Source organism: Marmota marmota, unplaced genomic scaffold (assembly GCF_001458135.2).
Source record: "Marmota marmota marmota unplaced genomic scaffold, marMar, whole genome shotgun sequence".
Taxonomy (NCBI): Eukaryota; Metazoa; Chordata; class Mammalia; order Rodentia; family Sciuridae; genus Marmota; species Marmota marmota.
The window spans coordinates 278,693-292,366 of record NW_026005769.1 but is presented as its reverse complement, the minus strand read 5'-3'; positions in this window follow the sequence as shown (position 1 = coordinate 292,366).

Genomic DNA, 13,674 nt, shown 5'->3' with positions numbered 1-13,674 from the left:
CCTCGCCCCCCCGCGCCGCGCGCCGCTCATTGGCGGCCCCCCACCCCTCTTGGCCCGGCCGGCCCCCTCCTCCTCCTCCTCCTCCTCCCCGGTTGGCGGGGCCTTCCTCCCTCCTCTTCCTCTTTTCCCCCCTTCTCCTCTTCCTTCCGGAGCCTGCCCTGCGGCGGAGCTACTGCTTTGACCCTGGCACCGCGAATGCGCTGAGTCTCAGCTTGCTTTGGATCCCTGCACACCCAGAGAACTGGGAGAATAGCTGCGACTGGAGCGCCTGCCAGCACAGTGGCCACCGCGGCTAGCCTAGGAGCACCCGGGCCAGAAGGCTACACCAGTGCCAGGCAGTTTTGAGGTTGGAGACCCCAGAATCTCCTGGCCAGGGGATTGCTGTAATCTCCGCTGGGCACCAGCTGAAGAGAACCCCAGGAAAGGGAAACAAAAGCATGGAAGCTCCGCAAACTGTACAAGAATCCATCTTCCACTCGAGCTCTGTATAGACTTTGTAAAAGATCATGTAATGGAGTCTCGGAAAGCTCGAGAGGTCTCCAGCGAAGCTGCTGGTGAATTAATTAAGTGCTTTAAATGGTCTAGTGTAGCAGTAATTCACTTGCAGGTCAGCATGGGAAAAGAAAGAAGAAGCAGAGCAAGCAAAGCAGCAGCAGAAAAAAAAATCCTTTATTGTATACAAGCAATCTTTTTATAGTATTGTGAACAAAGAAGGCAGCCTTCCAACAGCAATAAATCAGGTCTTTCAGCTAGTATACATACATACATAGTATACAGAAGTTTTACTTTCTAATCAGAAGTGACCCGCTTCTCATGGCTAATCTACTCTCGGCCTGGAGCATGCCAATCTCTGTTCTTGTTAAGAACAGATAATAAAATTTTTCTTAGCGCCCTCCTAGCCCGCTTGACAGAACATCCTGTTTGCAGGCAAGTCCTCCCAAGGACAGCAGACACCTCGTTTTCAAGCATGCCTGCTGTTACCTATCTGTACCTTGATAGAATATCCCGTTTGCAGGCAGACTCCATCAAGGACAGTAATAGTAACGCAGTCACATCTGATTCTCTACAGTCTAGGTAAATATTCCGCCAGGGTTGGGAGGACTGTTGGGGATGACTGTAGTTAAAGTTGAATTTTAACTGTCCACTTCATGTTTTGTCGCTCTGCTGTCTGTGCCAAGGGCGGGGGTGACTAGAAAGTAACAGCTGAATCCTTGTCCCTGGAGTAGGACCGAATCCTGGATTATTACAAGTCTTGACCTGGGGCGAGACCCATAGTTGCATGCATCATCAATGTCATCTGACATCTGACATTGCCTTTTGTTGCAGTAATTCACTTGCAGGTCAGCATGGGAAAAGAAAGAAGTGTTAGTGTTAGTGTGATGTAAAGCATGTTCTAGATGAGCCTTTTGTAAGGGGAATAATAGCTGATCAATATTTTGATTTCCTCTAGATAATGGTCCCGGTAGTGTAGAATGTGCTCTAATATGAGTGAAATATACTGGAATAGTTCTCTGTAACAATAATCTTTGTGTAAAAGCAAATAGTTTTTCAATAACAGTCTTTGGATTAATAGGAAGGCTAACTGAAGGTAAATGTGTGCACACCAAAACCGCATACTGAGAGTCAGAAACAATATTAAGAGGAACATTTGAAAAATCTAATAAAGCTAAGGTAATAGCCCATAATTCAGCAGGTTGAACAGAGGAAAACTCATGAGGATATACTTTAGAAGCTATAGGAGTCCAATATCCTGCTGAAGTTTTGTTAGCATCAGTAAAAACAGTAATACCGGAAAGAGGAATCGAAGAAATAGGGTTTACTAATATCATAGAATGTTTTCTAAAAAATTCAAAGACTTTAGATTTAGGATATTGAGTAGTTAGAGCTCCAGAATAACCAGCTAAAGCAATTTGCCAATTATCATTTAATTGTAAATTGTAAGAAATTTGTTGCTGAGTTATTTGAGTAATAATTTGATTTGGCTCTCTACCACTCAATTGTAACAATCTAGATCTACCTTTAATTACTAAAAAGGCTAGTTTATCCATATATGTAGTTAACCGTTTATTATACTTATTAGGTAAAAAATCCATTCTATTATATGATCATCTTGAGTTAGTACTCCAGAAGGGGAGTGAGGAGTATGGAAAAGAATCAATTGTACAGATTTTTCTAAGTCTATATAAGACAAATATCCTTCATTTAAACGTTGTTCAACTAAAGTTAACTCTTGAGATGCTTGTTTAGTTAAAGTTCTAGGACTATGTAGTTCAGAATTACCTTCTAAAGTAGCAAATAAATGCTGCAATTGATAAGTAGGGATTCCTATAGTTGAACGAATCCAATTGATATCTCCCAGTAATTTTTGAAAATCATTAAGAGTCTTTAAATTATCTTTTCTTATTTGAACCTTTTGAGGCTTAATTTTTTGTTTATCCAAAACAAATCCTAAATATGAATAAGGAAAATTAATTTGCACCTTCTCTAGAGCTATTTGTAATCCAAATTTAGATAAAGCTTTTAGAACTGCTTTATAAAAACAGTCGTGTTCAATGTTAGTAGGGGCTGCTAATAAAAGATCATCCATATAATGATATAAAATATAATGAGGGAATTGTTGTCTAGCTGGTTCTAAGGCTCTGGCAACAAATTCCTGACATAAGGTAGGACTATTAATCATGCCTTGAGGTAACACAGTCCATTGATAACGTTTAGCAGGTTGATGATTATTATATTCAGGTACTGTAAAAGCAAATTTTTCCTTATCCTTAGGTTGGAGAGGGATTGTAAAAAAACAATCTTTTAAATCAATAACAGAAATTGACCATTTACTTGGAATCATAGCAGGAGAGGGAAGTCCTAATTGTAATCCTCCCATAGGTTTAATACATTTATTAATTTCCCTTAAATCTGTCAATAAACGCCATTTTCCAGACTTTTTCTTAACAACAAATATAGGGGAATTCCAAGGTGATGTGGAATATTCAATATGTTTCACCTGTAATTGTTCAGTAACTAATTGTTTTAATGCCTTGAGCTTTTCCTTTTTCAAAGGCCACTGCTCAATCCATTTAGGAGTACTGGTTAGCCAGGTTAATGGCATAGCTCGAGGGGACTGAACAGTGGCTACAAGTTTTTTGAAGGAATATTAATGTGTGCTCCAAGCTGAGATAAAATATCATGGCCCCAAATATTAATTGGAACATTGATTATGTAAAAAGCTGTTAAAAATCCAATATTCTCTAAGGTATGACATGATAAATGGCCAGAACTGACCCACACGTCCGTTATTGCCCCTAATCCATTTAATGTTATTTGACATTTTTGTTTAGGCCATTCTTGTGGCCATTGTCTTATAGAGATAACTGAGACATCAGTTCTAGTATCTATTAACCCTTCAAAATATTTTCCTTGTATAATTAGAGCTAAAGAGGGTCTTAAGGTTTCCCAAAATATGTTTTTTTTTTTTGTATTTTTAAATCCTCCAGTCCTTGATTGATTTTTAGAAGGCAATTGAAAGAAAGGTAACAGCAAAATTTGTGCTATTTGTTCTCCACTGATCAAAGAAAGGGCTTGAGTAGAATAAGCCATGATGAAAATTTCATCTGTAAAGTCAGGATCAACAATGCCAGGAATAACATGAATGCCTCTTAAGGCAGAACTATTACATCCAAAAATTAATCCAAAACTCTTAGAGGGAAGAGGTCCAAAAACACCAGTCTTTATTTTGTAAATTCCACCTCCAGGAGATATCAAAACATTTTCATTAATTGGTAAGTCAGCAGCAGCACTTTGTTGAGTAGCCGCATAAAGATTATCAATAGTTAACTTAGTATTATCCTGGGGTTGTTTGGTGGGTGACCCAACTTGGGAGTCACAGATGCCCGAAACAAATGAGAAATGATTCCCGGTATTATTTATGGGCCCCAGGGATGATGGCCCATTGAGCAGTTTCCCGACGGGGGCAAAGAGTTTCCATCTTTATCTGTCTTAGAATAACATTCATTTGTCCAATGTTTGCCTAGTTTACATCGTCGGTAAACTTCTGTAGGTTTCCTTTTTGCACTGGGAGATATACTATTTTTACTATTGTTACCTTTTTTCTTACAATCCTTTTTAAAATGACCTGCTTTACCACATTTAAAACAGGTTCCTGATTTATTGGGTTTAAGGGCTCCTGCCATGGCTGCAGCAAAAACAGAAGCTTGATGTTCAATTCCTCCCACACCAGCACAAGCTCTCACATATTCACTTAATGAGGTGTTTTGCCCTTTTAATGGCCCCCAAATAGGCTTACATTCAGGATTTGCATTTTCAAATGCTAATGTTTCCAATAATACCTTTGCTATTTGATCTTGACCTATTGCCCTCATTACAGCAGTACGCAGTCTGGCAAGAAAATCAGTACAAGGTTCAGTAGCCCCTTGTACAGTTTTAGTAAAGGAAGGTTGTGCTTGACCAATGGGTATCGCACGTCTCCAAGCTCTTAAGAAAACCTGTCGAACTTGTTGAAGATCTGGATCTGTATATTGAGCTTGCTCTCTATAGGCACGGTAGGTAATTACCCTCCCCCATTAACTTATCCTCCATAGGTCCCGGGGGATTTTGAGCCTCATTCTCTCGAGCTTGTTTTCGTTCCTCATCTTCCCACCAACTTCTCAATTGTAACCACTGAGATCCCTCCAAAACTGTTTTGGCTAATGCCTCCCAATACAAAGGAATAAGTAGTTTAGAAGTTCCTAAATTTTCTAATATACCTAACACAAAAGGAGACTGAGGGCCATAATGAGAGACTGCAGCTTTTAAATCCTTAATAAATTTGTATTCCACTGCAGTATAGTGAACATCAATCATTTGGGGATTTTGAAGGTTTTGTTGTCTAGTTATAGGAAACAAAAGTGGTGGATCAACAATTCCACTAGGGGGATCTGCAAGATCATCATCATCATGTATCATAGTAAGAGGAAATGAAAAACGTTGTTGTTCTCTACCCACATCAACTCTATACCTTGTCACTGGAAAGAGAGAAGCATTAGAAGGAGTAGTAGGTTTAAGAGAGGACCTTTGCTTTTTTAATTTCATTTTTTCCACAAAGGCCTCCATAATTTCTTTCATACTGGAGTCACTATCTGAACTTTCTGAATCTTCCTCATCACCCAGATCTGATTTAGGAGAGTCATCTATAGTATCACAAATATCTTCCTTGGGTTCCCTTTTGTTAACCTTATTATTAGATTCTGATGTATTAACTTGACTTTCACAAAGAGAGCCCTTATCATTATTGCTTTCTAATAATTGTAATGCCTGAGTAATAGCATTACACAATGTCCAAATCTTTAAAGAAATAACATTTCCAGCCTGATGCTGCTTATGGAGCTCTTTCTGAACTAATTTCCATTCCCCTAAATTTAATTGGACCTTAGTTTGATACTGGAACCAGTGACAATGACATTCTATAATTTTAAATAACTCCTTGAGTCTCTTATGAGATGTTTTCACACCTATGGAATATAATAATCCTTGTAGTAACTCCACATATTGTTCCTTTAAGGACTGAGGGTTTCCCATGTTAGTTCTGAAAGTCCCCCTAAAGTCTCTTTCAACCTGGGGCGATACCTTTCGATATTTCTTAGTTTTGAAAGTCCCCCTAAAGTTTCTTTCAACCTGGGGCGATACCTTTCGATATTTTGTTAATCCCGAAAGTCCACCTTTCATTTTCTTAACCCAGGGTGCTTACCCTTTCGGTGCTGGATCCTGCCAACTACGCCAAATGTTGCAGTAATTCACTTGCAGGTCAGCATGGGAAAAGAAAGAAGAAGCAGAGCAAGCAAAGCAGCAGCAGAAAAAAAGTCCTTTATTGTGTACCAGCAATCTTTTTATAGTATTGTGAACAAAGAAGGCAGCCTTCCAACATCAATAAATCAGGTCTTTCAGCTAATTAAACATAGTACACAGAAGTTTTACTTTCTAATCAGAAGTGACCCACTTCTCATGGCTAATCTACTCTCGGCCTGGAGTATGCTGAGCTCTGCTCTTTGTTAAGAACAGATAATAAAATTTTTCTCAGTGCCCTCCTAGCCCACTTGGCAGAACATCCTGTTTGCAGGCAAGTCCTCCCAAGGACAGCAGACACCTCGTTTTCAAGCATGTCTGTTGTTACTTATCTAAACCTTGAAGGAGCCTGTCATTTGCGAGCAGGCCCTTCCAAGGACAGCAGACATCTCGTTTTCAAGCATGTCCGCTGTTGCCTTTCTATATCTCGACAGAATATCCTGTTTGCAGGCAAACTCCATCAAGGACAGGAATAGTAACACAGTCACATCTGATTCTCTACACCTTTTTTGTTTCCCAAGCTTACAGACAAAAGTGATGGGTTCTTTTTCTTTTCTTTTTCAAAAAAATTTACTGTGTGTGTATTAATAAAGATGTGTGGTAGAATGGTCTCCGTGATGAACCAGGTGAAGAAGCTACTGATATTATGCAAAGTGCATGGTGTGGAGATTGTTTCTCTTCTGTGGCTGGCAGAAAAGGTTCTTGCAGTGATGTGTCTATAATTGATGGGATTAGAATCAACGATCATTTGGAAGTTACCAACCATTCACAGGAGGATGTGTACTAGGGTAAATAAAATTAATGAACTGATAGAAAGTGACTTGGATCTGTATGGAGATGGGGGGTCTGATCTTGTGGCAAGTATAAAGTGGGCGTGGATGGTGACCCTCTAATTCAAGATGGTCTGGCAGCAGAAACCTGGCGGACAAGTGGATTCTGAAAATCCTGACTAATGATCCAAAAGTTAATAGAAGCAGTGAAAAGAGGAAGGAAACAAAGATACCTTTGAAATCTTCTGTTTGTGGAACAAATTTATACTTATGATTAATATTTTGGTTTAGCCACATTAATCCTCAACCAAAAACCAAAGTTACCAGTGGAATATTCCCCCATTTCTGCCATCAGAAAACTATAAGCATGTCTTCAATCACATTCCTTTATTCTGAAGAGAGGAAAGGACTCACTAATCTCTAGTCTATAGTCTCTTATCACTGATTATTAGGGAGTCACAGGGAATTTGTTCAACATTGAAAAGGGGGAGGAAGTACCCCATCTTCCAGGAGAGTTTAAAGGGCTGTGGAGGAGAATTAGTTTCCAGGGATATTGTAGAGACAATTCCTGCAATGGTGTAGGGTTCAGGTTAGATGATCTTCAAAGACCCTTATACCCTAGGGTCCCATAATAGGTATTGAGTGGTAAAATCATTTAAATCATGCCAGGTTGCCAGGTTTTCTACTAGCAAAACTAAAAAATATAACACACAACTCCGATAAATACTAAGTTGTTTCTTGTAACCCAAAAAGGCACCCACACTTCTCTATGGGATTTGCAAACAAACTGTCATCATTGTACTGTGTTAAAAGGCTGCTTTCACTCTTGGAGAGGAGGTTATCTGTATTTCTGTCTAAATGCAAGTGTAAAGACATTATTAAAATGTAGCAAAAACATGTAGGACTCAACAGGAGAAGCCAAGGTCAGATGATGGAAAAAAAAGGCAAATGCGAGAGAGGCACTATCATTTAAAAAAGGGTGGTAATGATAATTGCCAAAGTTTTGCTTTTTTGTTGTTTGTGATTTTCCTCTTTTAAAATCAATGTATTAAGGATTGAGACAGCTACAGATTGAGCACAAGCAAGGGACAACATGGAGGTCGATATCTATCCTTAATGGGCCTTCAGAGACAGAACCACCTGTAAAGTAGATAGACACAATATGAGAAAGGCTGACTTCTCAAAGGAATTCTAGTCAAGCTTAGCAAGGACTAAAGAGAGTCTTAAGACTAAGATGGATGTATCAGCACAAAAGAATCAAGTTACACATGGTTCTTTTTTGCCATAGAATTCATAGTTATAGAAGCAATGGAGAAAAGATTTCTTGAAGTTTCCTAGTGGCAAATGAGAAATCTACAAGGGCCTGGCAGCTTATTTGAAAGAGTATGTGAATGAGGAGCTCAGTTAAGCTCTTTTCTTCTCTGGGATTCTGCAGAGACCAGAAGCTGAGGCTTAAACACAAAATGTTTCCCTCATCTTCAGAAGCCAGATTAGGGGTACAGAAAGAAGTGGGGTGAGCCCAATATAATGACAATAGGATGTCATATGAGAAATGGACAGTGAAGGATTACATGGACCCTGAATGGCATGTACATCTAACAATTAGAGCCATGCATAGAAAGTGGCTTAATGCCTCTTTCTTTAGGAAGCCTCCTGGAGTTCATTCTCTTCTCTGTTTGACAATATTTTTTAAGTACCTCTGCTTATAGCATTTATGATTTTATTTGATCAGTATTTCTTTAAGTAACCCTGAACCCAGTTAGGCTGTCAGCTCATTGGAGGGGGTAGAATTTAAGAATGCATGATGCATGAATGAATTAGTTGAAAGGGAAGAGAGGGAAGAATTAAATAGAAAAAAGATGTTTGGATATTTTTGTGTGGCCCTTCTCTTGGTTGTAGAAAATACCCCTAAAATTAAGCACTTAAAAGGGATGCTTGGGGCAGGAGGGAGTCTTCCAAACTGGGAAAAAACAGTCTCAAAGGAAAAGGAATTAGAATGTATTTCTGATGGAGGTCTGGAAGAAGAGAGTGTCTGCCCCTTATTGGCCACTGGGCATGTTGGACGGAGAGGATTAATATACTTGAAAATGCCTGGAAATCGAAGTGTCTAATAGAAATGAGAAAGCACTAGACAGAATGCTGGTATTAGAGCCTTCCTCCCAGATACAATGTCTATTTTAACCTTTTGACTGGACTCACACTCTTTGGGATGTGCATACTATTTATATTTTCCTGAAATGAAAAATGTAGAAGTTGTTTTTTGAGTTGGATACAAGTATTATTATAGTGGAGTTGCACAAGAGAAAAAGTTTCATCATTTTATAAAAATGTGTCATATATTTTAGAAGAAATTAGGACAATAGGTCTGGCTCTTTCTGCCTCTTCCTGCCACATCTCTCTGGTCCCCATAGCTAGGATCACTTACATAGACTCTCACCTAATCTAGGCCTTGGCCATTTCATGACATAAGTGAAACCCTAAATCTATTGGCTCAGCTATCTAATTTTGGTATCTGGATCTGGTCCTTGGGCTGTACTATCACCATCTAGTACTTCATATTTACTAAAGGAATCTTGTCTTATCTACTCTACCAGTGAATGGTAACTGTTCCAGAGATACTAGAAGAGTAACAAGGCCTGGACATAAAACACAGATTCTCTGCAAGGTTTAGCCTAGGGAACACACACACACACACACACACACACATACACTGCCCCCTTCCTCCAAACAAGTTATTTATGCATTCTGCATTCATTTTCTCCTCTATAAAGCGGACCTAAGAATAGCAAAATTACAGGGTATTGTATAAATCAAAGATTGTTCCCTATTTTGTTACTTACTAGAGTTCTTCTGATTGTCCTCTCATTTTTTTATGCTTGGGTGGGAATCTCTGATATGTGATATCTTAGCATCCATTCCTCTGAAACATCTGCCTGCCCAGAAACTTGCTGTTTTTCCTTCTTAGGATCTTCTGTTGGTCCTGCTTTGGCAATCTGTCTAATATAGGGGTTTTAGCCTTTGTGATATTTTCTTGATCTCATTTGAAAGAACAATAATTTATGATGATAAAAATAAGTAATAGCTAACATTTAGAAAAAGCATCTTAACTGTGAGTCAATTCGTGAAACACTTCATATGGGTTATTTTAATTAATCTACAGAATACCCCTTTAAGTCCAAAGCCTTATATTATCTCCAGTGTCTTATGTTGTCTTCATTTTACAGTTGAAGAATCAGAGGCACAGAAGGTTGTACATATGGATATCAGGTTTGGAACTCAGTCCTGTTCAGCACCAAATAAAAATAAATCAATAAAATAAAGATATTGTGTCCATTTACAACTAAAAAATATTTTTTAAAAAAGCTATGGTGCATTTCCATCAAATTTTCACATACTTGTTCAATTATTTTCTTTGATAAATTCTTAAAGTGAAATTATTGGTCGGTCAAAAGTTATGTACATTTTGGCATGCATTGTCAGACTGCCCTCCACAAACACACATTCCCTCAAACACTTAGGGAAATTTCTCATCTTCCCAGCTTGATGGCCCTTCATGTTAACAACCTTTTTGGTTGCTTTAAAAGCATCTTACATTGTAGAGCTTTTTACCTTTTTTGTCAACTTTTAAGAAATCATTTTTACATTGATTATTCCATTAGCTCCTTAAAAATGTTCAGCATTAGAAGGTTTTAGTTATGGATTATCGAATGTTTCAACCTTACAAATTATCAAATCATGTAACCTGGCAAATTGTATACTCTACGGTTTTTTTAAGGGAAAGTGTTATGGATTTAATTAAAATTTTCTCCTAAGAAGGAATGCTTTTATAAAACTGAAAACTTATATAATTGGATGAATTATTGAGATCCTCCCCTAAAGTTGAGGCTATTTGAGGTCAAATGGACTGAAAGCCTTTTTTTTTTGGGGGGGGGATAGCTAGAAAAAGCAAGAGTAAGAAAATTGAGAAGAGAGAACCCAGCCAGGTATTGCGATGAGGAGGAGAAAGTTCCATTTAAGTACAATTCTACCTACCTCTCTGTCTTCTCTGTTCAACTCCTCTTCTCCTTCATGTCTTCAGTAACTGGAAGATTCATAGCTCTAAATTGCAACCATTCTTCCTCCCAATCAATATGGCATCTATGTCAATAAATACAATCAAATTTATTTCAACCATGACATCATTGCTCACATGTTCTTATAATGTTTGTTTGGGAATTGAATTGGGTAGTCCCTTGAATAAACAAGCCTTATTTTTTTGTCATATCTAACCCAACATATTATAACTCAGGCAGATTATCTTCTTCGTTCACCAGACAAGGTTCTATTCTCTTGTCATCTTTACCAAGTTCATCCTCAAAGGAAGCTTTGCATCTGTTGGAAATATTGAAAGGAACCAAAACATGTTAAAAATAACAAAAGAAGAGTTAGGGGAAAAAAGGTAGGCATTGAGAGTATTCATGGGAAAAGCATACAGCTTTTCCAACTGCTGACAAGGAGACCTGATCTAAATGTAAATTATCATATGTTAATATTCTTTAGAATGCTAAGGCTTTTCATTCATTCCTACATATCCTGCAATTACTTTGTCATTGAGATGAGGATTTATTACCTATTTTCTGGTAGGAAATGGTAGGTCTCACCATTATGCCTGTTCCTTCTCTTCAATCTGGACACACATCTAACCAGCTTCCTTGTATGTTTTTCTGGAGTCATGAAATGTGCAGGGAAACAATGGGGGATCTTCTATATGCCTGATATCAAAAGCCTCTCCACCATTCTGCATTCTCTGGTATTCCATTTCTGCTGGCTGACAGGCCTTCCAAAGAGAACTCTAAAGCACTAGAAGATTCTAAATCCACTAGATAGATGAATCCTGGATCCCTGAACAACTGCATATATTGGACTTCCCTCATAAATACACACATTCACATACACCTCATTGAATCTCACTGGACTCTAATTTGAGTGAGAAATTAAGCAGCATATAATGTCACGAGATTCGGGGCTTCTTTATTACAGTACTGAGTCTATCCTAACATAATATTTTAGCTTACACAAAAATGGCCTTTACTGTTTATTCAGAGCCAATCTTTTGTTTATATCCTTATACAAAATGCAATTTTGGCATGTGTTTACAACTAACTTACACTTGTTGATTGTTTGTGTAATGAATATATAATTCTTAGGCTACCAATCTTGGCATTCAAAATATTTTCAATGTTATCAAATTACAATGAGATCCAGAAGTTTATTAGTACTGATTAGGGGAAATTAGAATAAGTAATATCAAAACTTTCCACTTACTCTAGTGGGAAAACTATCATCTTTATTATGCTGCCCTGTAAGTTTTATTTCCTGTGCCTCCACACTCTTACACATCTCTGAAGGTGGATATTGGGAGTAATCAAGATCCTGTGTACTTAAAGGAAAATGAGATTCTTCAAATTCTTATTTTTCTGTTTTACAAGTCTTTCAGAGTCTTTTTCTTCCTTTCTAAGTCTCCTTTGTAGTACTACTATGTGATTTCCCCTTAGACACCTTCTCTACTCTTTCCATTGCATCAAGATCTGCAGATTTATTGTGGACTATACATAAGCACCTTTTTCTACTTATCATGTGAACTTTAAGAATATTGTAACATTTTGATATGGGAAGCTAAGGTCATCAGACCCATATTCCTTATCATTAACAGCTTAATATTTCTTAATCACCTTACAGGCTATATTTGTTTTGCTTCAACAGCTTTTTCAAGCTCAAACTAAAGCTTATACAACAAATCAAGCTCATTACCCAAAGTTACTAATGTGTTATAACTGTTTAAATGACTATTGGCCTTATATTGGCAAGAGGAAAAAATGGAAGATTGATTATGTATATTGTTATAGGTTATCAATCGAAGAGTCAGGATTTGGGTGTCTGATTTCAGAGCACAAGCTTTTCATCAAACCTAAAGAATTATAATGTTTTATTTAAACAAATAGAAAATTATAGATAGTGTTGTTTTTCAAAGTAATAACACTGTTACCTTGAGACAATATATATACCCATTTCCTAAGAATGTTAACATTTCCCCAAAATATTTTTGGAACTGGCCTTTGATCCAATTATAAATCTACTAGAAAATTAGACTTGCTAGTTTCCTAGCCTGGTTTTGATTTTAAAACACCATTAGCTTAGTATAAAAATAGTTCCTTCAATCAACAAAATTGATGAATATTGTCCCTCACGGAAATACACAAAATCAGTTAATTCCCAAAAGAAGAAATAGAAATGACAAATACACATACAAATATAGTTTAAGCAAATATAGTCAAAGACATGCAAATTATAACAAGAAAACAATTTTCATCTATTAGATTGACAAAAACGTTAATGATTGGCAGTATCCAGGACTGGCAAAGCTGGAGGCAACAAGGACTTTCATGATTATTGATCGTACTATAACACAGTTCCTTTTTTTCTGGAAAGCAGTTTGGCAACATATATGAAGTTTTAGCTGGATATATTCCTGATCCAGATATCATAATTTTGTGGGGTGGATGGTTCCAGGGATTGAACTCATGAGCACTTGACCACTGAGCCACATCCCTAGCCCTATTTTTTTGTTTGTTTGTTTTTTGTATTTTAATTAGATACAGAATATCACTGAGTTACTTAGTGCCTCACCTTTACTGAGGCTGGATTTGGACTCACGATCCTCCTTCTTTGGCCTCCTGAGCCACTGGGATAATAGGCATGTGCCTCAACACCCAGCTCAGATACCACAAATTTTTATTGTATCTGGAAAGATATTCATGATACATTGTTGATTATTTTTAAAAAGGAATAGTATGATAATAATGATGGTAGAATCTCATTTTATTTATATTTATACTTAACTTTATATTCTATCACTGTACACAAAAATATAATATATAAATAAAATTCTGGAAAAAACGTTCACACACATATGATCTACATTGGCACAGGTTGCAATAATTTTGAACTGTTTTTAAGACATGAAACATATTCACAAATGAAGTGGACTTGCCATGTCTGAAGACAAGCTTTCATTATGTGAAACGTAGATCAG